The 25,737-nt window shown below is 44.6% G+C and overlaps 1 protein-coding gene across 16 annotated transcripts in view; it reads right to left on the reverse strand.

The window, feature by feature from the left end:
• cep170aa (centrosomal protein 170Aa) overlaps nt 1–25,737 on the reverse strand; it is a 257,407-nt gene that overhangs the window by 229,596 nt on the left and 2,074 nt on the right. The window contains exon 1 of one of the 16 annotated variants that reach the window (XM_072512510.1): nt 11,401–11,424. The exons of the other annotated variants lie outside the window; for them this stretch is intronic. The gene's annotated coding sequence lies outside the window, so the exon portion shown is untranslated. Of the gene's footprint in view, nt 1–11,400; nt 11,425–25,737 lie in introns of those variants that run through there. 16 annotated transcript variants of the gene reach the window in all.

The following is a 25,737-nucleotide window of genomic DNA, read 5'->3' on the forward strand; positions in this document are numbered from 1 at the left end:
CATTATTGCAGCAGCAGAAAAAGACTGCCTCCAAGGAAGCTGTTTTAACATCTTGTGGAAGGAGGAAATATTTGCAACAATAAGCATTCTTTAACAAAATATAAAAGCTCCAGCATTACTTTGCAATATTTTTTCCTTCAAAAGAAACATGATTATAGTACGCAGTTTGTAGCATATCTTTCCCTTTAAATAAGAGTAACAGAAATAACAACAGTAGTCTGCATTTCCTAATTTCTGTTGGAAGAAAAAGTGAACCCATAAATTGACATTGATTTCCTTCTATAGCAAGGAGTCTGTTGTAAAGGATCGCTGGAGCATGGGGAGAAGGCCTGTAGGATGCTAGCACACCAGCTCAGGAAAAGGGAGGCGGCCAGGGAGATGGGAAGAATGAAGGATAGGTTGGGGGGGGGGTGGGGGGGGCAAACAAGTTCTTGGACCTAGCGGGGGTGAATGGGGTGTTCAAGGAATTTTACAGTCGGTTGTATGAGTCAGAGTCCCCAGCTGGGGTGGAGGGGATGAGGCACTTCTCGGAGGGTTTGGAATTTCCGACGGTGGAGGAAAGTTTTGTGGAGGGGCTGGGAGCCCCGATCGGGATTGTGGAAGTAGTAGAGGGATTGGAGGCCATGCAGTCGGGCAAGGCCCTGGGACCAGACAGTTACCAAGTGGAATTTTATAAAAGGTTTTCTGGGAACTTCCGGTTGCGGTAATGCCTTGCTAGCCGCACGTTTCGGCGGCTCCAGCTCCGACGGACCTTCGGGCTCTTTTAAGAGCCCCAACGGGAAATTTTTGGGCGACGCAACCCGGTGTGGGGTGAGTGAGTAGGGACTCCCCCCCCCCCCCCCCAACGAAGGAGGAAAATATCGGCGGCGGCGGCTGCAGCACGAGGAATCGTCGACGAAAGGGACAGAAAGGGAGAAGACACAAGATGGCGGCGGAGAAAGCTCAGGCGACATGGGGGCCCGAGCAAGATGAATTTTTGAGACGGTGTGTGGAGCTACTAAAGAGGGAGGTGCTGACCCCGATGCTACAGGCAATTGAGGGGCTCAAGGGGGCACAAAGGACCCAGGAGACAGAGCTCCGCGTGGTGGAGCAGAAGGTGACGGATAATGAGGACGAGATCCTGGGCCTGGCGGTCAAAACACAGACGCACGAGGCACTCCATAAAAAGTGTATTGAAAGGATCGAGGCCCTAGAAAACAGAGCGCGAAGGAAGAACCTTCGGATACTGGGTCTCCCTGAGGGAGTGGAAGGAGCGGACTGTGGAGCTTATGTAAGTACGATGCTAAGCTCATTGATGGGTGCTGAGGCCCCTGCGGGCCCCTTGGAGGTGGAGTGGGCACATCGGATCCCGGCGAGAAGACCAAAAGCGGGAGAACCACCCAGGGCGACAATCGTGCGATTTCACCGCCTTAAAGATAGAGAAGAGGTCCTGAGATGGGCTAAAAAGGTGCGGAGTAGCAGATGGGAGAATGCAGTGGTACGGGTGTACCAGGATTGGAGTGCGGAGGGTGAGAGAAGGAGGGAGAGTTTTAACCGAGCCAAGGAGGTGTTACACAAAAAGAAGGTGAAGTTCGGGATGCTGCAGCCGGCACGACTATGGGTCACGTACCAGGAGAGACACCATTATTTCGATACGGCGGAAGAAGCATGGACCTTTATTAAAGAGGAGAAATTGGATCGGAACTGAGGGACTGATGCTGTAGGGAATGTTATTGTTATGGTTGATGTAAATAGAGAAGTAAATTGGGATGGGGGGAGACACTAGGAAATGTGGGCGCCGGTGAGGGGGGAAAGAAGGGACATAGGCGGAGAATGAGGAATGGGAGGGGGAGAGGAAAGGGAGCTGCGCCACAAGAGGCGGGTCAGATAAAGGGATGTTCCCACGCCAGAAAGATTATGGCGGGAAGACAGGCGCAAGGCGGATGGGAGTTCCCCACACGGGGGGGTCAAGGAGCGAGCAGGAGTAGCCGGGGTCAGTTGAAGTCAGCTGACTTGCGGAAGTAATATGGGAGGAGCAATCACGCTAGAAAGGGATCTAGCGGGGGGGGGGGGGGACAACTGGGTTGCTGCTGCGGAAATCAAAAAGGAAATGGCTAAAGAGTGGGTGGACGGGGACGGAATGCGACGCCTGGGGAGCGAGTGGGAGCGCGGAGGCGGGATATGGGACTGGCCTAGAGAAGGTGATGGCTAGTCGACACGGGAAGGGGGCAGGTAGCCCCCTAGTGAGGCTGATCACGTGGAACGTGAGAGGCCTGAACGGACCGATTAAAAGGCCCCGAGTGCTCGCGCATTTGAAAGGACTAAGGGCAGTCGTGGCTATGCTCCAAGAGACGCATCTGAAGGTGGCGGACCAAGTTAGGTTAAGGAAAGGATGGGTGGGACAGGTGTTCCACTCAGGACTAGATGCAAAGAATAGAGGGGTGGCCATATTGGTGGGGAAACGGGTAGCATTTGAAGCAAAGAACATCGTAGCAGATAGCGGAGGTAGATATGTAATGGTGAGTGGCAGGCTGGAGGGAATGGAGGTCGTGTTGGTTAATGTATATGCCCCGAATTGGGACGATGCGGGATTTATGAGACGGATGCTGGGTCGTATACCGGACCTGGAGGTAGGAAACTTGATATTGGGAGGGGACTTCAATACAGTGCTGGACCCAGGGCTAGATAGATCCAGCTCAAAGACCGGAAGAAGGCCGGCAGCGGCCAAGGTGCTCAAGGGGTTTATGGACCAAATGGGGGGAGTGGATCCATGGCGATTTCTTAGACCGAGGGCCAGGGAGTTCTCCTTCTTCTCCCATGTCCATAAAGTGTACTCCCGGATAGATTTTTTTGTTTTGGGAAGGTCGTTGATCTCAAGGGCGGAAGAAGCTGAGTATTCAGCCACAGCGGTTTCAGACCATGCCCCACACTTGGTGGACCTGGAACTAGGAGAGGAAAGGGAGCAGAGAGCACTCTGGCGATTAGATGTGGGATTGATGGCGGACGAGGGAGTGTGTGGAGGAGTGCGGGGCTGTATTGAGAGATACCTGGAGGTCAATGACGACGGGGAGGTCCGTGTGGGAGTGGTATGGGAAGCACTAAAAGCGGTGGTCAGAGGAGAGCTGATCTCCATTGGGGCCCACAAAGGGAAAACAGAGGCCAAGGAAAGGGAAAGATTACTGGGGGAGATTTTAAGGGTGGATAGGGAATTTGCAGAGACCCCGGAGGAGGGACTGTACAGGGAGAGGAGACGACACCAGACGGAGTTTGACCTCCTGACCACCAGAAAGGCGGAGGTGCTGTGGAGGAAGGCGCAGGGGAGGAGGTATGAATATGGGGAAAAGGCTAGTCGCCTGCTGGCTCATCAGTTGCGAAAGAGGACAGCGGCGAGGGAGATAGGGGGAATTAGAGACAAAAAGGGAGCCACGGTGCGAAGAGCAGGGAAGATAAATGAGGTGTTCAAGACCTTTTATGAGGGACTGTATAGGTCCCAACCCCCAGAGGGAGAGGAGGGGATGCGGCAGTTCCTGGATCAATTGAGGTTCCCGAGGGTGGAGGAGCAGGAGGTGGAAGGCCTGGGGGCACCGATTGGGGTGGACGAGGTTATTAAGGGGCTGGGGAACATGCAAGCAGGGAAGGCTCCGGGACCAGACGGGTTCCCGGTGGAATTTTATAGAAAATATGTGGACTTGTTGGCCCCGTTGTTGGTGAGGACGTTCAATGAGGCCAGGGAAGGAGGGACTTTACCCCCGACAATGTCGGAGGCGACGATATCGCTAATTTTGAAGAGGGATAAAGATCCGTTGCAGTGCGGGTCCTATAGACCTATTTCATTATTGAATGTGGACGCCAAATTGCTGGCAAAGGTACTGGCATCGAGGATAGAGGACTGTGTCCCGGGGGTGGTGCACGAAGACCAGACAGGGTTCGTAAAAGGGAGACAATTGAATGTTAACGTGCGACGACTATTAGGGGTGATAATGATGCCCCCAGTGGAGGGGGAGGCAGAAATAGTGGCGGCAATGGATGCAGAGAAGGCATTTGATAGGGTGGAGTGGGAGTATCTATGGGAGGTGTTAAGGAGGTTTGGGTTCGGGAACGGGTTTATTAGCTGGGTCAAACTTCTTTATGGGGCCCCAACGGCAAGTGTAGTCACGGGTCGGCAAAGATCGGAGTATTTCCGATTATATAGGGGAACAAGACAGGGATGCCCGCTGTCTCCACTGTTGTTCGCGTTGGCAATTGAACCTCTGGCCATGGCGTTGAGAGACTCCAGGAAATGGAGGGGGATGATTAGAGGGGGAGAAGAACACCGAGTCTCGCTATACGCGGATGACCTACTGTTGTATGTGTCGGACCCAGCCGGGGGGGGGGATGATAGAGGTTATGCGGATGTTGAGGGAGTTCGGAGATTTCTCGGGATATAGGCTCAACATGGGGAAGAGTGAACTATTTGTGATACACCCAGGGGACCAGAGTAGAGAGATAGAAGGCCGGCCTCTAAGGAAAGTGGAAAGAAACTTCCGATACCTGGGGATTCAGATCGCTAGGAGCTGGGGAACCTTGCACAGACTTAATCTGACACGATTGGTAGAACAAATGGAGGAGGACTTCAAGAGGTGGGACATGCAGCCTCTGTCGTTGGCGGGGCAGAGTGCAGGCAATTAAGATGATGGTCCTCCCGAGGTTCTTATTTGTATTTCAATGTCTCCCTATACTAATCACTAAGACCTTTTTCATAAAAATAGACAGGAGCATCATGAGCTTCGTGTGGGCAGGGAAAGTCCCGAGGGTAAGGAGGGGGTTCCTACAACGTAGCAGGGACAGAGGGGGATTGGCGCTACCGAATTTGGGCGACTACTATTGGGCCGCCAATGTGGCGATGATTCGTAAATAGATGATGGAGGGAGAGGGAGCGGCGTGGAAAAGACTGGAGAGAAAGTCCTGTAAAGGGACGAGCTTAGAGGCGCTGGTGACGGCGCCGCTACCGTTCTCACCAAAAAAGTTTACCACGAACCCGGTGGTGGCGGCAACATTGAATATCTGGGGACAATGGAGGCGACAGAGAGGTGTGTGGGGAGCCCTGGTGGGGTCCCCAATCAGGAACAACCATAGATTTGCCCCAGGAAGAATGGATGGAGGATTTCAGAGCTGGCACCAGTTGGGAATTAGGAGGGTGGGAGATTTATTTATAGATGGGACGTTTGCGAGCTTGGGAGCATTGGAGGAAAAGTATAAGTTGCCCCGGGGAAACTTCCTTAGATATATGCAGGTGAGGGAATTTCCGCTGCTCCCGGTACAGGGGATTCAGGACAGAGTGCTTTCGGGGGTGTGGGTCGGAGAGGGCAAGGTTACAGAGATATACCGAGAGATGAGGGAAGAGGGGGAGGAGTTGGTGGGCGAACTGAAAGGAAAGTGGGAAGAAGAGCTAGGGGAGGAGATAGAGGAGGGTATGTGGGCTGATGCCCTAAGCAGGGTAAATTTCCTCTTCCTCATGCGCCAGGCTTAGCCTGATTCAATTCAAGGTGCTACATAGAGCACACATAACGGGAGCAAGACTGAGCAGGTTCTTTGGAGTGGAGGACAAGTGTGGGAGGTGCGGCGGAGGCCCGGCAAACCACGCACATATGTTTTGGTCATGCCCGGCACTGGAGGGGTATTGGAAGGGAGTGACGGGAGTGATTTCTAAGGTGGTGAAGGCCCGGGTCAAACCAGGCTGGGGGCTAGCTCTATTTGGAGTTGCGGATGAGCCGGGAGTGCAGGAGGCGAAAGAGGCCGACGTTGTGGCCTTTGCGTCCCTAGTAGCCCGGCGTAGGATTCTACTCATGTGGAAGGAGGCGAAACCTCCCGGACTGGCGGCCTGGGTAAACGATATGGCGGGGTTCATAAAACTGGAGCGGATAAAGTTTGCCCTGAGAGGGTCGGCTCAAGGGTTCACCAGGCGGTGGCAGCTATTCCTCGACTACCTAGAGGAACGTTAGAGGGAAGACAGATGACCAGCAGCAGCAACCCAGAGGGGAGGGGGGGGGGGAAGTTTTAGTTTATGTTAAATGATTAGATTACCATGTTGATTAGCCATTTGTTTATTGTTAAACTTTCTTTACTGTTATGTTTGTTCTGTAAGGGGAAAAAATTTTGATCGAAAAAATTTCAATAAAACAGATTTTTTAAAAAAATAAAAGGTTTTCTGGGGTGCTGGGTCCGCTGCCGGCGAAGGCATTTAATGAGGCAAGGGACCCACAACAATGTCACAGGCTTCGATCACATTGATGCTGAAGCAGGAGAAGGACCCAGAACAATGCAGGTCATACAGACCAATCTCCCTACTAAATGCTGTCGCCAAATTGCTGGACAAGATTTTAGCCTCGAGAATAGAGGATTGTGTACCCGGGGGTGATAGGGGAGGACCAGACGGGATTTGTCAAAGTCAGGCATTTAACGGCCAACGTAAGGAGGCTCTTGAATGTCATCATGATGCCCTCCGGAGGGAGGTGGAGGTAGTGGTCACTATGGACGCGGAGAAGGCCTTCGACAGAGTGGGGTGGGAGTATTTGTGGGAGGTTTGGGTTTGGGCATTGCTTTGTAGACTGGGTCCGGTTGCTGTACCAGGCGACGGTGGCGTGTGCGCGGATGAACCGGGTGAGTTCAGACTACATCGGGGGACAAGACAGGGATGTCCAGTCTCCCCACTGTTGTTTGCCTCAGCTTTAGAGCCTTTGGCGATGGTGCTGAGAGCATCAAAGGACTGAAGGGGCTAGTCCGGGTTTGGGGGGGGGGGGAAGAGACACCACAGAGTTTTGCTGTATGCGGATGACTACTCCTGTATATTTCTGACCCGTTAGGGGGGGGGGGGGGGGGGATGGGAGAGATTATGCGGATCTTAGGGGAATTTAGACATTTCTCAGGGTACAAGGCGAATATGGGAAAAGTGAGGTTTTTGTGACCCGAGCGAGGGCAGGAGAGAAGGCTGGGGAGTTGCAGTTCAAAGTGGTGGGAGGGAGTTTTCGATACTTGGGAATGCAGGTGGCACGGGGATGGGAGCAGTTACATAAATTAAATCTGGCCCGGTTAGTTGAACAAATGAAGCAGGACTTTCGGAGGTGGGACATGCCCCTGTTGTCACTTGCGGGGAGGGTACAGACAGTAAATAATAATAATCACATTGTCACAAGTAGGCTTCAATGAAGTTACTGTGAAAAGCCCCTAGTCGCCAGATTCTGGTGCCTGTTCGGGGAGGCTGGTATGGGAAAGATGATGGTTCTCCCGAGATTTTTGTTTGTTTTCCAGTGTCTCCCTATTTTTATGCCAAAGGCCTTCTTCAAGCGGGTTAATGCAGTGACTTCTGGGTTTCTATGGGCCGGTAAAACCCCACGAGTAAGGAAAGTGCTGTTGGAGTGGAGCCGGGGGGGGGGGATTGGGAATGCCTTACCGAACTTTAGGAATTACTATCGGGCAGCAATATAGCTATGATCAGGAAGTGGGGGAAGGGTATGGGAGCGGGCAAAGGCAGCCTCATGTAGGGGCACATGTTTAGGAGCACTGGTAACGGCACCTCTGCCGTTCTCTCCAGCCCTATACTCCACAAGCCCGATGGTGGTGGCTGCTCAGAGAGTTTGGGGACAGTGGTGGAAGTATATGTAACTGGAGGGAGTGTTGGTGTGGGCTCCAATTTGTGGCAATCACCGGTTTGTCCAGGGGAGGTTGGATGGGGAGTTTAGGAGGTGGCAGAGAGCAGGTATTGAGAGACTGGGAGATCTGTTTATTGATGGGAGCTTTCCTTGTTTGGAGGATCTGGAGGAGGAGTTTGAATTGCCAGGTGGCAATGGGTTTCGCTATCTGCAGGTGAGGGACTTTGTGCAAAGGCAGGTTTTGACCTTTCCGTTTCTATCGCCACAGTGGATACAGGACAAGGTAGTTTCAAAAATGGGAGTGGGGAAGGGAAGGTCTTTATAAAGAGCTCATGGAATGGGAGGGAACCCAGATAGGGGAAGTAAAGCGTAAGTGGGAAGATGAGCTAGGTAAGGAGCTAGAGGCAGGTCTGTGAGAGGATGCTCTGAGTAGTCAACACGTCCTCATCATGTGCCAAGCTCAGCCTGATGCAATTCAAGGTGGTTCACCGGGCCCACATGATGGTGGCCGGATGAGCAGGTTTTTTGGGGTAGAGGACAGGTGTGTGAGATGTGCAGGGGGGCCCACAAATCATGTCCACATGTTTTGGGCGTGTTCGAAGCTTAGGTGATACTGGCAGGGATTTGCCGATGTCATGGTGCTAAAAACGAGGGTGGCACCGAGTCCAGAGGTGGCGATCTTTGGAGTGTCGGAAGATCGAGAGTCCAGGGGGCGAGAGAGGCTGACGTTTTGGCCTTTGCCTCCTTGGTAGTCCAGAGACGGATCTTATTAGCGCGGAGGGACCCGGAGCACCCAAAATCAGGGGTATGGGTTAGCAACATGGCTGGGTTTCTCAGGTTTACCCTGAGAGGATCAGTGTTAGGGTTCGTCCGGAGGTGGTAGCAGTTTAGCAATTTCTTCGAGGAAAACTAAACTGTTAGCAGATACAATAAGGGGGGGGGGAAAAAAGAGTTAGTTTAGTTTAGTTCAATTTAGGTGGGATCAGCGAGAGGAGATGGGAGGACTTGGGGTTGCGTGTATAAGCTACGTTGGCGGGGTATGGTTGTTGGTTGGGGGTGGGGGGTGGTTACACACTGAATTATGTTTACATTTGTATTTGTATCTTTTGTTGTTATAAAACCATAAATGCCTTGATAAAATGTTTGTTTAAAAAAAAGAAACGATCGCTGGTCCCAGGACAACCTGCACCCTTAGTTACAAACATGAAGAGCAAACATACTTATTTTGACACTGATCACATGTCAACTTAATTTGTTATTTTTCCCTGTCAACTTCATTTCTTAATTTTTAATGATGTTTAATACTTTTATCATATTCTACTAGAACTATGCAACTGATAATTGAAAATTAAGAGACTGATTATATTAGTTTTAATAAAACACTAAAACACAACTAACAACACTATGAAAGAGCTTACAAAAGGTTACTAATTGTGTAACAATATTTCAGTAGTAGAGATTAAAGTTCAAACAGGCAGGTCATCTTGTAGATGAAACATAGCTGACTGAGCTCATCAATCTAACTTTCCCATACCAATCCAACAGCAACCAGTGTCTCAAAACTTAATATGTAAATTAACTTTTTTATTCACTTTGGAAATATATATAGGTTTACGAACTTCATTAGAACGGGATATAAATTAAAACTGCATATGAAATTGGGCATCTGCGAGGAACAATGAAGGAGAGAGGATAGCCAAGTCAGCAAAGGGGTATTAATAGCATTTCAATGAAGTGAATAGTAGAAAAATATCAATGTAATGAATTATACTGTACCCTAAACAGTAATTACTAGGAAGGTGGAGGAATACATATCGTGTAATGCAAGCACAGGTAAAAAGGACATGCAAAAATAAATGGAATTCTGTACTTTATTGGTTATAGAAACTAGGAGCAGGAATAGGCCATTTGGCCCTTCAAGCCTGCTACGCCATTCAATATGATCATGGTTGATCTTCTATTTCAATGCTATATTCCATATTATGTAAATGTGCATGCAGTTCTGGGAACGCCGCTGCAGAAGAATATAAAAACCACTGAAAGTATACAGCAAAGATGCAACAAAATATCATAGGAGGATATGAAACTACTGCAATTAAGTGAGAAAAGTGTATGAGAGAGAAAGGAAGAGAAGAATATGTTGGGGGGGGGGGGGGGGGGGGGGGGAAAGAAGCTCTCCACTGGTTGGAGTCAAACCTAGCACTAATGATGATGATTATGGGTGTTGGAGGTAAATCACAGTTCCAGGACATTATTGCAGGAGTTTCTCAGGATAGTGTCTTTGGCCCAACTATCTTCAGCTGCTTCATCAATGACCCTCCTTCCATTAGAAAGTCAGAAGTGGGGGTACCTAGTGACAATTGTACAATGTTCAGCACCATTTGCGACCCCTCAAACACTGATGCAGTCCTGGACAATATCCAGGCTTAATATATTCCTGTGATTTCACCCAGTAGTCATATGTAGAATATTTCTGCTGTGCATTGATCTAATGAAGTGGGTTTGGAAAGGGACTGAATGGAATTTTCATCTTGGTGTGGAAGAAAGTTTTAGTGCGCAAATGGCCACTTCAGTTTTTATGGAGGATATCCCATTTTCCTCTGCATTCCCAACCCCATGCCATTTTCTTCTGGCTTTTCGGCGGATCCAGAATGCCTGGTGCACACATCCACCCCATATGGGTCAGGCTCCCTATTTTAAAATGGGGGGAGGGGTTGCATTGAAAATCTGATTTCCTCCCATACACCATTTTCATCAAGTGGTCCAAGGTTTTGGAAGTCCATTAAAAGCATATCAGGTTTGACAGTTCATGAGGAGTCTAGAACATTCTGAAAAGGTAAGTGTAAAGTGTTTTAAATATTATTATTAAGTGCTGTGCTGTAATGCAGATGAAGTGATTCATTATAGGGATCTATTTTTTTTAAAGGTAATTTGACTCTTTTAATCGGCCTGCCTTATATGTTTCTTTACATGCATAGCAGTGCTTTTCAAATGGAGAAAACACAATATACAATTTAAAATATTACAAAATGTCCTATCAGCCTGTGCTGTCATATTTTCTACTGTGATTTAAATGGATGTGGCTTTTTTCTTTTTAAACTGGCTTTGACACTTGGGGAAAAAAAAATCTAACCACCCTTACACTAATCGACAGGCACTTTGCTTTGAAAATGAAATGCGTTTTTGCTGTTCTTTCCTTCCCAGAGCTGTGGCCATTATCCATGCTTCATTGAGTTATAAGTCCTAATGTGCAAGTCTTCCATTCACCTGAATAAATGACAGCTCAATAAGTCAGAATAACATATTGTCCCTATGAGGTGGCCCCTTATTGACAAAAGCAAATAGGATTACAAGTAATGGAAAGATTTTTCTAACATGGCTAATGCATGTTTTCAGTATTAATGATATGGTGGTTATTGGATGCCAAGAGGTTAATTTCTTTCCCCCTACTCTGCCACATCCCGGGAAAGTGAAATATTTTCCATTGATACTGCATGGAATTTGTGGACGACGCATAGTGCATACTTGGTCAGTGGCTATGGAGAATACATGGGGGACAGAGGTGGCAGGGATGATTTGAGACGGCATGAAAGATATATGGGAGGGACTGGTGATCTGGTGGGGGGGTTCATGGGCTAGCATGAGCAATTGGTGGGAAGGTAAAGTTTAGGGGGATTTCAAACACCGTTGGGTATGGTTGAAGGTCCGAGGTGGGCCTTCTACCTGATCCATCTCCGCAGCCTTATTCCTCACATATTTCAATACAGCTCGTAACTTGCATTCTGAACATTACCTTGGTGTGAAAAGACAAAAACGGCATGCAAAGTCACACACAAAGGTCAGGTGCGAAGGTTGCAAACCACAAAGCTCACAGGCTGGGTCTTCCTGAGCCCAGAGGAAGATGATGTTTAAAAAGAATCTTGTTTAAAATCAAAAAGAATAAGAATGAATATTCTTACATGACAATATTTATTAAAACAATACTGCTTCGCATAAGCAATACATTATTTTGCATTCTATTGTTTTGCCTACCCTCATTCAGATGGTCCTTAAAATTGTGACCATCAATCTGGTAACTGCAATTTTTTGCCTGCTGGAATTGGTCAGATGGTTTTGACCATGATACAAAATGAAGTCATGCAAGGCCATTCCTCTACAATTCAGATCACAGTTAATTTAAAAACATAGAAATGAATGTGACTCCCTTAGAATTCCAGTTCCTCTTTGATGTCCAAGCACAAAGGCTGTCTGTGTGTTTGGTTTGAAAACAGTCGAACCCACAGAAAATAATCGCATCAGCTGAATGCTGGGGCTCATACCAATTTGCAAAGCTGATAATCTTTAAATGATCTTTTGAATTAAAAGTAATTTTCTCTGCCATTTACAGGATATCAAATGTTTCTTTCTGCACCATTGTTTAATCACAAAATATGCACTTCTTGGATGCTTATGGGGTTAATTTATTGAATGTATGGGAGCCTCAGTAAACCTGCATGTACTCATTTTACACAATGAATTTGCATTCTGACTAAAGTTTTACAATTTTATAAAAATAATAAATGACCATGGTGAAAGTAAAGCCATCAGCATTCATCTTATTTCTCCAATTGCTTTGTCATAAAATTAGGACAAGCCGAGAAAAATATCTTTGGATAAAATTGAACAGTAGTTGGATGATGCAAGAGCCTGCAACTGGCCAACATAATCACTTCGCTGCTCACCCATAAGCCAATGTATTGCACAAGTTTGCAGCAGCATTCAGATAGAAATTAAGAATCAATGTTGGACTCTGCAGTTCATCGGTGTTACATTTTTAAAAATTCTTTCATGAAATATGAGCATCACTGACAAGGCCAGCATTTGTTGCCCATTGCTGATTGGCATTGAACTGAGCGTATTGTTGTGGGACTCGAGTCACATGTAAGCCAAACTAAGTAAGGATGGCAGATATCCTTCCTTAAAGTTCTTTAGAGAACCAGATGGGCTTTTATAATGATCAATGATTGTTGTCATGATCATTATTGCACAGACTAGCTTCATATTCCTGATTTATTTACTTAATTTAAATTCATCCATGGATTTGAACCCATGTCCCTGGAGCATTAGGCTGGGCCTCTGGTTTACTAGTTTAATGTCATTACAATTATGCCACCATTTGACTGTTCTCTGGCCAAGAAATGTTTCATAAGGATACTGTACATATTTTCCAAAGATTGAAGTGTGTCATTTGGTAGTATTTATCACATCGAAAATGAAATAAAAAGGACATGAAAATAACAAGGCTCCAAGGGTCACTCTTTCACACCTCCAAGCAATATCAAATGTGCGCTGGCAGGGCCCCATTTACAATTTGTCAACCTTGCCTTCTTTTTTTAAAATATAAATTTAGAGTACCCAATTCATTTTTTCCAATTAAGGGGCAATTTAGCGTGGCCAATCCACCTAGCCTACACATCTTTGGGTTGTGGGGGCAAGACCCACGCAAACACAGGGAGAATGTGCAAACTCCACACGGACAGTAACCCAGAGCCAGGATCGAACCTGAGACTTCGGCGCCGTGAGGCAGCAGGGCTAACTCACTGCGCCACCATGCTGCCCTGAACCTTGCCCTCTTGACCAAGAAATGGTAGTTAAGGAAAATTAAATTTTACCTTAAAATTTAGCAAGGAACTATTTTAAATAGTTAATATTTAAACAGATGGTTTAAATGTATGCTCAATTTACTGAAGCAGTTTTGCCATCGGACAAAAAGGGGACTTTCCAAAAATACAGCTTTTTGGGGACATATTCAACGTCAGCAAATCCCTTCCATTTAATGGATTATAACATATGACAGCCACAAGCGTTAATTTGTAGGGAAATATAAATGTATGAGCTCACCAACGCAACACCAAAAAAGAGAAACTTAATCAGTGTTAGCATCTTTAATTTGGTGAACTTAATGTTCAAATACAAAAAAAAGTGAGATGATTCAATAGCCATTTAAAGAAAATCAAGGAGGCAATTGTTACTTGTTAGAATTTAAAATCAGGTTAGAGCCGACATTACCTTTCCAAAGTAAACAAATATAAAGCACTAGAAGAGTTAACTCAAAAAAAAAACATGTTTTGATGAAGAGGGCAGCATGGTAGCATTGTGGATAGCACAATTGTTTCACAGCTCCAGGGTCCCAGGTTCGATTCCGGCTTGCGTCACTGTCTGTGCGGAGTCTGCACATCCTCCCCGTGCGCGAGTTTCCTCCGGGTGCTCCGGTTTCCTCCCACCGTCCAAAGATGTGCAGGTTAGGTGGATTGGCCATGATAAATTGCCCTTGGTGTCCAAAATTGCCCTTAGTGTGTTGGGTGGGGTTGCTGGGTTATGGGGATAGGGTGGAGGTGTTGACCTTGGGTAGGGTGCTCTTTCCAAGAGCCGGTGCAGACTCGATGGGCCAAATGGCCTCCTTCTGCACTGTAAATTCGATGATAATCTATGAAAATACTTCTGAAATTTGCTTCACCTCTGAAAAAAACGTATTCAGCTACCAAATATCGAAGGTTTTAAAAACGTTGAAACACTTTCTATTCTTTAGTTGAAAAACAATAGACAATTCTTAAACAATGTTGTTCGATAAACAGTTGCTGAGAGTTCAACACATTCTGAATTTTACTTATGGCGCTTGAACAGCAGTGGTTTAGTTCAAACTCATGGGGAACCCCAATTACAAGAATTGCACTTCTCCATTGTACAACAAAAATGTGCACTGTCTGATCAGAGATCATCAACATGCAACCCTTTCAATTGTGACCAACTGGTTCAAAAAGAGTCACAACACAAATCCTTCAGTTCATTATAATCAGTCACCCAGAGAACCTATAGCTCCTCTCCTATTACTGTATCTAAACATTGTTTAAAGATTTGCTGAATCTACGTGATTGAAGTCAAGGAACAATAACTGGTGTATTTAAAACATTGAACGAAGGAGACAGGAAATCATACATAAACACGGACGTACATACAGAAATGATGGATTAAGCTGGGAAAGAAAAGTAAAAATGTATACTTATACCGAACCTTTAACATTGTCCAATATCTCTAGGCATTTCACATAAGCACTATAAAACCTCTAGCCACATAAGTGCACTCGCTGCACTCGACTTTGGCAGGGAGGGTCCAAGTGGTGACGATGAACATTCTGCCGAGGTTCATATTCCAGACACTCCCAATCTTTATACCGAAGGCCTTCTTTCAAAAACTGGATCTGATTATTTTAGACTCTGTATGGGCAGGAAAGGTGCCAAGAGTTAAGGGGACCCTATTACAGAGGCAGAAAGGAGGGTTGGCATTGCCAAACCTGCGACATAATTACTTGGCAGCGAACGTGGAGAAGGTGAGGCGGAGGTGGGAAGGAGAAGGGGTAGAATGGGTTGGGAGGGAGGAAGAATCTTTTAGGGGGTCCAGCTTGAGGGCAATGGCGACAGCGGCATTGCTGTCAAGGAAACACTGGGAGAGCCCTGTGGTGCAGTCCATGGTGAAGGTCTGGAACCAGCTGAGGAGGCATTTTAAGATAGAGGGGATGTCGATGTTAACGCTGCTGTGCAAAAACCACGGTTTTGAGCCGGGGGGATAGATGGCATGTATAGGAAGTGGAGAGATGTGGGGCTGAATAAGGTGAGGGATGAAATGAAAAACACTTATTGTCACAAGTAGGCTTCAAATGAAGTTACTGTGAAAAGCCCCTAGTCGCCACATTCCGGCCCCTGTTCCGAGGAGGCTGTTACGGGAATTGAACCGTGCTGCTGGCCTGCCATGGTCTGCTTTCAAAGCCAGCGATTTAGCCCTGTGCTAAACAGCCCCTCTTTGTACCTGGACAAAAGGTTTGCCAGTATAGAGGATCTGAAGGAGAGGGTAGAGCTCCTGAAAGGAACTGAGTTGAGGTGCCTGCAGGAGGGTTTGGAAAGAGTTCCCCAGGTTGCCGAGGTACACCCAGGAAGCGACTGCTGCTTCCTGAAGTGGATGGAGAGGGCAGGATTCAAGACATATACGGGTGGCTGGGAGAACAGGGGGTGAAGATTAAGGAGAAGTGGGAAGGGGAGCTGGGAGGGAGATAAACTTGAGAATATGCAGTGAGGCGCTACGAAGGGTAACTGCGACCTCCTCATGCACAAGGATGAGCCTGATACAGTTCAAGGTGGTACACAGGGTAAATATGACTCGTGCAAGAATTAGTGGGCTCTTCCAGGGAGTGATAGACGAGTGAGAAATGTGGGCGAGGACCAGCGAATCATGTTCATATGTCCTGGGGCTGCGAAAAGTTGGGGAGATTTTGAGCTGGAGTGTATGTGGTGCTAACAAGGCTAGTGGAGGTGGAGGTTGAGCCGGACCCATGGTGGCAATATTTAGGATATCGGAAAAGCCGGAGCTGATGGAGGAAGGAGGCCCTTGTTATGGCCTTCGCCTCTCGATTGCCCGAAGAATTCTGGAGTGGCTGTCAGCAACACCACCGGGGTTGTCGGCTTGACTGGGGGACTTATATGACTTTCTTCAGTTGGAAAAGACTAAATACAAATTAAGGGGTTCAGCGGAGGGCTTCGAGGCAAGGTGGGGTTGTTCGTGGCTGTGCTTGAGGAGCTGTTCGTCGTGCAGGGGTGGGTGAAAAGGGGGAAAATGTGTACAAACTGTATAGTTGTGTGTTGGGGAGTTTGTTGGTGTTTTGTAACCTTTTATATACGTTTGTACTAAAATACATTTTTTTTTAAATAAATTGAGGCAATTCTGTCAACATTTCAATTTGAAGGCTGCCTCAAGGATAGCTCCCATCTGTGCAAATTAGTTATTCGAGCCTGCTAGGTCAGATGTGAAGTTTAGGGAGTGGAAGGAAAAGCGGTTGAAGAATTTGGGAGATTTGTTCTTAAGAGGGTCGATTCGCTGGGCTGGGAGAACTGAAGGAGAAATATGCACTTACAGATGCTGATGGGTTCAGGTATCTTCAGGTGCACAACTGGGTCAAAAGGCATTTTCCAGCCTTCCTGGTGAAGCAGTCTTCTACCTTGCTCGAGCAGATTTTATTTTGCTCAGGGTTGGAGATGGCCAGCCCGCAGGGCATATACCAGCAGATCTTGGGGGAAGAGACGTGCTTGGTTGAGGGTGTGAAGGCAAAGTGTGCAGAGGAGCTGGAACCGATTTTGGAAGAGGAGGTTTGGATCGAGGCACTGAGGAGGGTGAACTCGACCTCGTCTTGTAAGAGGCGGAGTCTCATCAAGCTAAGGGTGGGGTTTCAAGCACACCTCACGAAGGCTAGAATGAGCCCATGTCACGATGGGGTGGAGGATAGGGTGTTCGAGGGGCCAGCGCATCATGTGGTTCTGGTCATACTCAAAGCTGGTGGGCTTCTGGAGGTCCTTTTTTGATACTATGTCAGCAATCCTGGGCATTAGGTTGGAGCCTTGCCCACTGGTGGCCATTTTTGGAGTTTCCGATGTGCAGGAGCTCCGGATGTGAGCGGAGACAGATGTCTTGGCCTTTGCCTCACTTGTGACAAGGAGGTGGATCCTCTCGGGCTGGAAGTCGACTACAACGCCCAAGCACCTCAGCGTGGCTGGGTGACTTGGAGTTTTTGCACATCGAGACGGTTAAGTTTACCGTGAGAGATTCGGTGGAAGGGTTTTATCGTGGATGGCGGCCGTTTATAATACATTTTAAAGAGTTGGTCACGGTTAGCTGTTAGGGGGTGGTTTAGTGGTGAGGTTGTAGTGTTGCAAGGGGAAGGGGCGGGATTCTTACAAATTGAACAAGTGTGATCCGAAATGGACCAAACCAATAAGAAAAGTAAATCAGACTATTCAACTCCTTCAGGAAGAAAGGGGAGGTGAAACCAACATGGAGAAAACATTCAAAACATGTTAAAAAGGTGGTCAAAGTAAAGAAGGAAATCTTGAAAATGAATATAACTACAGGTGCAAAACAGAACAGTAAGAAATTATGTAGCGTAACAGCAATTAACAACCATACAAAAAAGGGGAGAGTCCTAAAGAATGTCAATTGGCCAAAATGGAGAATGAACAATAAAATAATTAATGTACAAAGTAACACCCCCTTCAAATATTCATTCACAAGGCATCAGCAACATAACCATAATCAGTGATAATCCACATAAGATGAAAAGTCATCGACCTGGAACATTAACTTTGTTTCTAACTCCATACTTGCTGCTGAATCTAGTAGATGTGTGTGTTATTTTCTGTTTTTATTTCAGGATTAAAGACTTTTCAATTTTAACCATTGGAGATCTAAGAAAAGAGCTGGATGCTATTAATCCTATGGAAGAGTAACAGAATTTTGTCTACATTGTAATTTGAACTGGTTTTTAATACTGGAAGCAGCATTAGAGGTTAAAAACAAAAAATCCTTTTGGTAGTATAGAAAAGATGCTATCAAGGTTTTTCATATTGCATTCATCAGGACAGCTAGCAAGAAAATATGAACACAGTAAAGGGAACAATTTATACTGCATGGGAAGAGAGTGCTAAATAGTTGGCAACTGGACTCTGATTGGGAGATATTGCCATGGGGAAAGCGGTAGGACGAAACAGTTAACTGCCAAGCTCTTTGTTCAAATTCAAACCAGGCAGATCAACTGATTGGTCAAGGCATTGCCCTGGAGAAGAAACAAGGGAATGACTAGCCCCAAGCTATAGTTTGAACAGAAGGAGGATGTTCACATATTGCACCTTGTTCAACTAATCAAATGTTTGGGGGTGGAGTAGAGGTAGAGGTCGTTCTTTCTTCATGGCAGTGACCAGCATTGACCTGCCTGGTTTGAATTTTAACAAAAAGCTTGGCCGTTAACCATTTCATGCTGCACTCCCAATTTTACCAGAGTCCACTTGCCAACCAATCAGCACTTTTTCTCATGCAGTACAGATTGATGTTTCCTTTATACTGTTGGTATTTTCATGCGAGCTGTCCCGAGTGCAAGACAAAAAGCTTTGAGAACATGTTTTTTGTCAACAATACTCATTTTTGAAACAATTCATAAAGGGGTATGATTGGCCATTTTTAGTTGTTACCTGCAAGATTGAAACAATTTACGTTAACGTCCGCTGTACAGAAGGATTAATTCAAAAGTAAAATAAAACAGGAAATGCTGGAAACATTCCATATCGGTGGAAGAAAAACGGAGTTAATGTTTCAGGTCAATGCCCATTCTTCAGAATTTCACATCAGAGAGGCATTGCTTTAAGAAGTGCTTTGTCACACCTTGACAATGCATCCTTCACAGAATAAAACTGCACAGAATGAGGCCATTTGGCACAATGTGACTGTCCCTGGTTTTTGAAAAGGCTGTATTTATTTGCATCTAGAGAGAGTATTTCCTGCAGATGCACAATGCCAATTGCTGCATTAAAACAAACAAGGTGGCTTGACACAGACTAACAATACTGTGCAGTCATTGACCAATTGCAAGCTCTTGTATCCACTTTACCTATTATTTAGCAGCTCTTCCCTCTTTAAAACATGCTTCCGATGATTCAGGGAATGGAGATGAGATTCAACTGGAAATTGCAGTAAACAAGATTCACAACTTCCAATTAATTCAGACTGTGAATTGAGTTTTTGGTAAGAATCAAATCAAATAGTATATTAAATAAAATACTGAAGAAATGCATTATCTCATATTGGATTCAAAACAATGGCTCTGAGTTAAGAGTTCAATTATCATCTAACCAAGTGGTGAAGGGCTTCCTTCACAAGCTAGAGGAAAAACAGCATTTATTTTCATGGTCTGAAACTATCTCGAGAAGTTAAAATCCTGTTGAGTAGATTCAAAACAATGGCCCTGGGATTAAGAGTCCAAATTATCATCCAACCGAGCGGTGAAGGACTTCCTTCACAAGCTAGGGGAAAAAAAGTTAAAATCTTTGAGTAGATTGCAGTCATGAAACATTTCTTTACTGCTATGGTTTGAACATGCTATCCTTTTTGGATGTTGCGCATGTTCTGTTGTTTTAGGAAGATAAACTCTTTTAAACTAGAGATTATTGTACGAGACTGGAAGGAATATTTGAAGAGCAGATCTTGTGATAAAATCTGTTCTCAAATGATCCGAACAGAATTAGAGTATTATGAACAGTGAGAATCATCCTTTGTCTCAGTATTACTGCTGGATGCATTCAAGGAAAAGGTTACAATCCGTTAGATGTCAGACATTTCTTGAACTAATTTGTGCCTTTTTCTAAGAGCTTTCAACAGGAGCTGATGAATGGATGATCTATAGACAATTGTGGATAGCACAATTGCTTCACAGCTCCAGGGTCCCAGGTTCGATTCCCAGCTTGGGTCACTGTCTGTGTGGGGTCTGCACACCCTCCCAGTGTGCGTGTGTGTTTCTTCCGGGTGCTTAGGTTTCCTCCCACAGTCCAAAGATGTGCGGGTTAGGTGGATTGGCCATGATAAATTGCCCTTAGTGTCTAAAATTGCCCTTAGTGGGGTTACTGGGTTATGGGGATAGGGTGGAGGTGTTGACTTTAGGTAGGGTGCTCTTTTCAAGAGCCGGTGCAGACTCGATTGGCCGAATGGCCTCCTTCTGCACTGTAAATTCTATGAATTCTATGATCTATGCCAGAAGTAATTCCCCCCCCCTTTTTGCATTTCCCCATTCCTCATCAATTTTATGTGCTGTTTCATTGATTATTTAATGTGCAAGAATCACTTTTTAAATTAAAGTTATACTTTTGTGATTGGGCAATTTTATGTACTTTTTTGAGCAATGTACCCAAAATGAATTTCCAATTGGCAACAAATTGAATTTGAATGTTGTCTGATTTTGTATGGATTGGGGCATGTTAATTGGTGCTCTATGTGGGATGTTTGATCCCTCTGTAGATGCAGCCATTTCACCATCTTGATATCATTACAAAACGTTTGCCACTGGTGTCAGGAACAGTTGGCATGCACCCACCAGCAGCCACAGAGTGGATCGAGTCGGCATGTGCAACTGTTCCGGCCACATTTCTGATCGGTGGCAGGAGTTACATAGCTTTTTCAAAACAATCTGACTATTCCCAAATCCCTGCACTTATTCCATAGTCCTGTAAAATGTTCCCTCCAAATACATAAAATTTTATTTTGAAAGTTACTGATGAATCTGCTTCCACCACCCTTCAGCCAGTGCATTCCAGATCACAATAACTCAGTGCGTAAATTTCTTCCGTCATGACCCCTCTGGCTCTTTTAAAGGTAGCTGGCAATTGGTCTCCTCTGGTTACCAACCCTCTGCCAATGGAAACGGTTTCTCTTTGTTTACCCTGAACACCTATCAAGTCTCTCCTTGTCAAATGTGATCTCTTCTATTCAATTTGTTTAGTTTAACATGTTGCTGTTAGGCTGCAAAATGTTTCTATTCTTCCCTGGAAATTGCAATACCATTTTGAACAAAGAACAAAGAAAAGTACAGTACAGGAACAGGCCTTTCGATCCTCCAAGCCTGTGCCGATCATGATGCCCTAACTGAAAAAAACCTTCTGCCCTTCCTCGGTCCGTATCCCTCCATTTCCTCCCTATTCATGTATCCATCCAGAAAAGAACAGGTGGACATGAAAGTAACTGACAGTCTGTGAATAGCTGTATAACGTCAAAGGGGTTTAAATTATATTTTTGTTATCTTGATTACCCTTTTACAGTTTTCAGCATTCCAATCACTAGAATGGTTCTGGGATAGCTGGGCCAGTTTACTTCACAGTGGAAGTTGGAAGAAGTGAGTTTCTCTTTTGAAGTTTATTTAGGGAAAGAAGCGAATGGTAATTTTATTATTCTAAAAATGAAAAACAAATTGCATTTATATCGCATTTTCCATGACCAATGGATAGCTCAGAAAGTGCTTCTCAGCCAATGAAGCTTCGAAAAATGCCATGGGATCTTTAATAGGCAGCATGGTGGCACAGTGGTTAGCACTATTGCTTCACAGCGCCAGGGTCCAAAGTTCGATTTCCGGCTGGGTCACTGTCTGTGCAGAGTCTGCACGTTCTCCCTGTGTCTGTGTGGGTTTTTTCCGGGTGCTCCGGTTTCCTCCCACAAGTCCCGAAAGACATGCTATAAGGTGAATTGGACATTCTGAATTCTCCCTGTGTACTCGAACAGGCACCAGAATGTGGCGACTAGGGGCCTTCCACAATAACTTCATTGCAGTGTCAATGTAAGCCTACTTGTGACAATAAAGATTATTATAATATCCACTGGAGCAAACAGATGGGTCCTCGAAACTCAATGATCCATGAAACTACTATGTTTGGTTTGTTGTATTATACTTCAGACAAGAATGTATATACTAATTGCTATCATAAGTTAAAACTGACTTGTTGATATGCAGGAAAGGCATTACCGGGGGAGTTGATTCCACTTGCAAAACCCAAAGTAAAATGTCTACTGTTACATGTAATCCCACGATTGGACAGCACTTGCTGAACAATCTTGAGTGAGCTAATAGACAAATAAACAATTCATGATCAGTCAAACCCGTGGCTTATTTTATGATTTCTATAATTGGCATAAGATTCATATGCAGAAACCAATTCTGTGCAAATGAAAGAAATACATTCAAGTCTTACATCTTTTTTAAATTAGCTGGAAGATTGGAGGAGCCTATAGTTCCCCGTTGCTTTCGCCATGGCATCACCCTGGCCACAATTGACTCACTAACCAGTCAGCACCCTTTTCTCCTGTAGTGTAAATTATTGTGATCATTTTTAAATTTGGCATCCTTGCATTTGTCCTGATGAGTGCAAGACCAAAAGCTTCATCAAGATATCTTGTTTTTCAGAAAGATTTTAGAGTGCATAAAAAAAGTTCACTTATACAAACTGGAATAAGTGTACAGGAATGATGAAAAAGTGTTTTAAATGTCTGAATTTCAGGGGCCACATGGTTGGCTGAATCTTGCAACTGTCAGGTAAAGGGACCCTCATTACTTACCGTCTAAACCATTACTATGTTTGTATAAGTTATGTGATTAAGCTATTTTCAAAATTAATTTTAACTAAAAAAAACAAGTTTTTGAACGGTTTGATCAAAGTGTTTTGTGGGGACGTAATATTTACTGAACTTTCTTCGTATTCAAGAACTATAGCTATAAAAGTAATAATGTAATTGCATAACTCGTGGATAATTGATTTAGTCAGGCTGACAGAACAAGAAAGTTAATGAAACATTACATTAGTACTATGTGTATCAAATTTACATGGTGGAGATAAAAGTATCTTTGGGCACTAATGATTTCCCCTCCTATTTTCCTTCAAACTGAATAAAATTATTTGTTTTTATCATCCTTACTGCCGCTACCAAAATGTATTAGATTAGACACTATAATATATTAAAACCTGATGAAACAAATCAAAAATGTTCTCTTATGGAAAGCATCATTTTTCAAATCTCTCTGCAATCTAGATAATTGTTGACCAAGTAAGTATTCTACTAATTAATAGAAATGTGGTTAACAAAAATAGTAAAATGTTCTAGTTAAATATGAATATGGTATCTTTACAATGAGGTTTACTAGAATGTTATCTTTTGGACTGCGTCTTTAAGGTAAAATGGAAGGGTCATGTTCTGAAGACTACTTGACACCATGCGTAGGGCAGTTCGAGATCAGAGGCCCAGAGTGATTTACCAGAGCAGTTTTCATAGTTGGAAACAGTAGCCTGAGACTCCTAAAAAGTCACAGAAAAATGTTATCGGTAACAAGTTGTAAACAGTTGTGATGTAAACTGTCCATTTACTTTCAAGATGAAAGAGTCGTGGCCAATAATAGGTAATCAGTATTTTTACATACAGGCAGGGTTAATATGTTTCATGTAACTATGGGGAAAATAGGGTGGAGGAAGCCATATTTAACATTTGGTTACATGTTGCCCTACAAATCAATGAGCATCATAGACAGACATCAATTTTGTGTGGTAAGGAGAGAGGAGAGGCTGCTTTGCTTTACAAACTACCACAGCCAGCTACAGGAGGGAGACATGTTCTGCTAAAAGGGATAGATCCTTCAGCTGTCTAATGGTTCTGGGAGATATGTCCTGTCGTGGTCAGAGGGGAAGAATCATCAGGGTAGCCTTCACGGCTGGTAGTGGCAACTCTGCAAAACTGGGGGAAGCAAACCCATTGGAAGCTGATAGAAACTATATATTGTTTGCTACAATGAGTGCAATTCCATGGAGTGTGTGATAAGTATAAAAAGGGAACATTTCTTTATGGAGTTTAAAGTAGAAGCCTCCAGTCATCTATTACAGTTTTAAAACACGAAATCTTGGTGCGTCATTCTTTTTGCTATTAACTGGACGTTCAAATTTATTTTTAAAAGTTATTGGTCGCTACAGGGATTGTAAAAGTGTGCCAATCAATTGCTATAATCTTGAATGAAATCCTACTGATTCAATATCTGAAATAAGCTGTCTAGGCTTACATTGTTGCCAGGTCAGGCAGCATCCGTGGGAAGAAATACAAAGTTAATGTTTCAGGTCTGTGACCTTTCACGAGAATCCTTAAGTTAATAATATTCTGATAAAAAGTCAACAATCCAAAATGTCAGCTCTGTTCCTCTCTCCAGAGATACTGCCAGACTTACTTTCAGCATTTACTGCTTGTATTTCAAAATTTACAGCAACCGCAGGATTTTCCTTCTTTAACATATATCAGTCAAGTTAACAAAAAAGTTATTTACTTTTAGAAATAATAATTTTTCACAAACTCAAAAACTGCAAATGATATACTCCCTGCTTGTGGAGTACAATAGAAATAGACTCCTGCAGTGCACTCCCTAACAACCGTGTTTCCCTTTTTTGGGTTGGTGCATCAATAAAAACAGATATATTCCTATGTTTGAGTGAAAGAATCCAAAAGCTTGTAATATTTTCTGACTGAAAATCACACTTGCAGTCACTTCATACATAATGTTCAAATAGATGTTGAAAAGCCTTTCAAATGATTACAGCTAGGTTAATATAATGGACACATTACATACAGCCTCAGTCCATTTGTCACTTAAATCCTCATCCAAGCCTGTCAGCTCAATTTCACTGCACTCCTAGTGGGTTTCACATCCTGCATCCTTAGTAAACTTTAGTTTATCCAAACCTCTGCTCCTCCTCAACCTCCCAATTCCAGAACGATGTCAAAACATCTTGCATTCATTTAGCACCTTTGATAACAACAGGATGTCCAAAAGTGCTTCAGTTAATTTAAGTATTTTTGAAGCAGACATTGTTTTAAAGTAGGAATCACAACAGCCAATATGAACACAGCAAGTTCCCACAATTGTAAATGTGATAATGACCAGATAAACTGTTTTTGTAATGTTGGTTGAGAGATAAATGCTAGCCAAAGCACCAGCAATAATGTCTCTGCTCTTCTTTGAAATCGTGTTATGGATTTTGGACATAAACAATCAACATCCTGGGGGGTTACCATTGATCAGAAACTGAACTGGACTAGCCATATTAATACTGTGGATACCAGGCAGGTCAAAGACTAGGAATCATACGGCGAGTAACTCACCTCCTGATCCCCAAAGTCTGTCCACCATCTACAAGGCACAAGTCAAGAGTATAATGGAATACTCTCCATTTGCCTGGATGAGTGCAGCTCCAACAACACTCAAGATGCTTGACACCATCCAGGACAAAGCAACCGCTGGATTGCTCCTCCTTCAACAAACATTCAAACCCTCCACCACTGAGCACAGTGACAGCTATGTGTACCATCTACAAAACGCACTGCAGTTACTCACCAAGGTTCCTTAAACAACACCTTCCAAACCCACGACCACTACCATCTAGAAGGACAAGAGCAGCAGATACCTGGGAACCCCACCACCTGAAGGTTCCCCTCCAAGTAACTCACCACCCTTACTTAGAAACATATCACCGTTCTTTCACTGTCACTGGGGCAACATCCTGGAACACACTCCCTAACAGCACAGTGGGTGTACCTACACCACAAGGGCTGCAGCGGTTCAAGAAGGCAACTCATCATCTTCTGAAGAGCAACTAGGGATGGGCAATAAATGCTGGCCGAACCAGCGAAGCCCCACACCCCACAAATGAATAAAAAGGCAGGTGGGTCAATGTTTTGATATCTCATGGATTCTTGGTTCCCTTATTTC

This window comes from Scyliorhinus torazame, chromosome 1 (assembly GCF_047496885.1).
Source record: "Scyliorhinus torazame isolate Kashiwa2021f chromosome 1, sScyTor2.1, whole genome shotgun sequence".
NCBI classification, from domain to species: domain Eukaryota; kingdom Metazoa; phylum Chordata; class Chondrichthyes; order Carcharhiniformes; family Scyliorhinidae; genus Scyliorhinus; species Scyliorhinus torazame.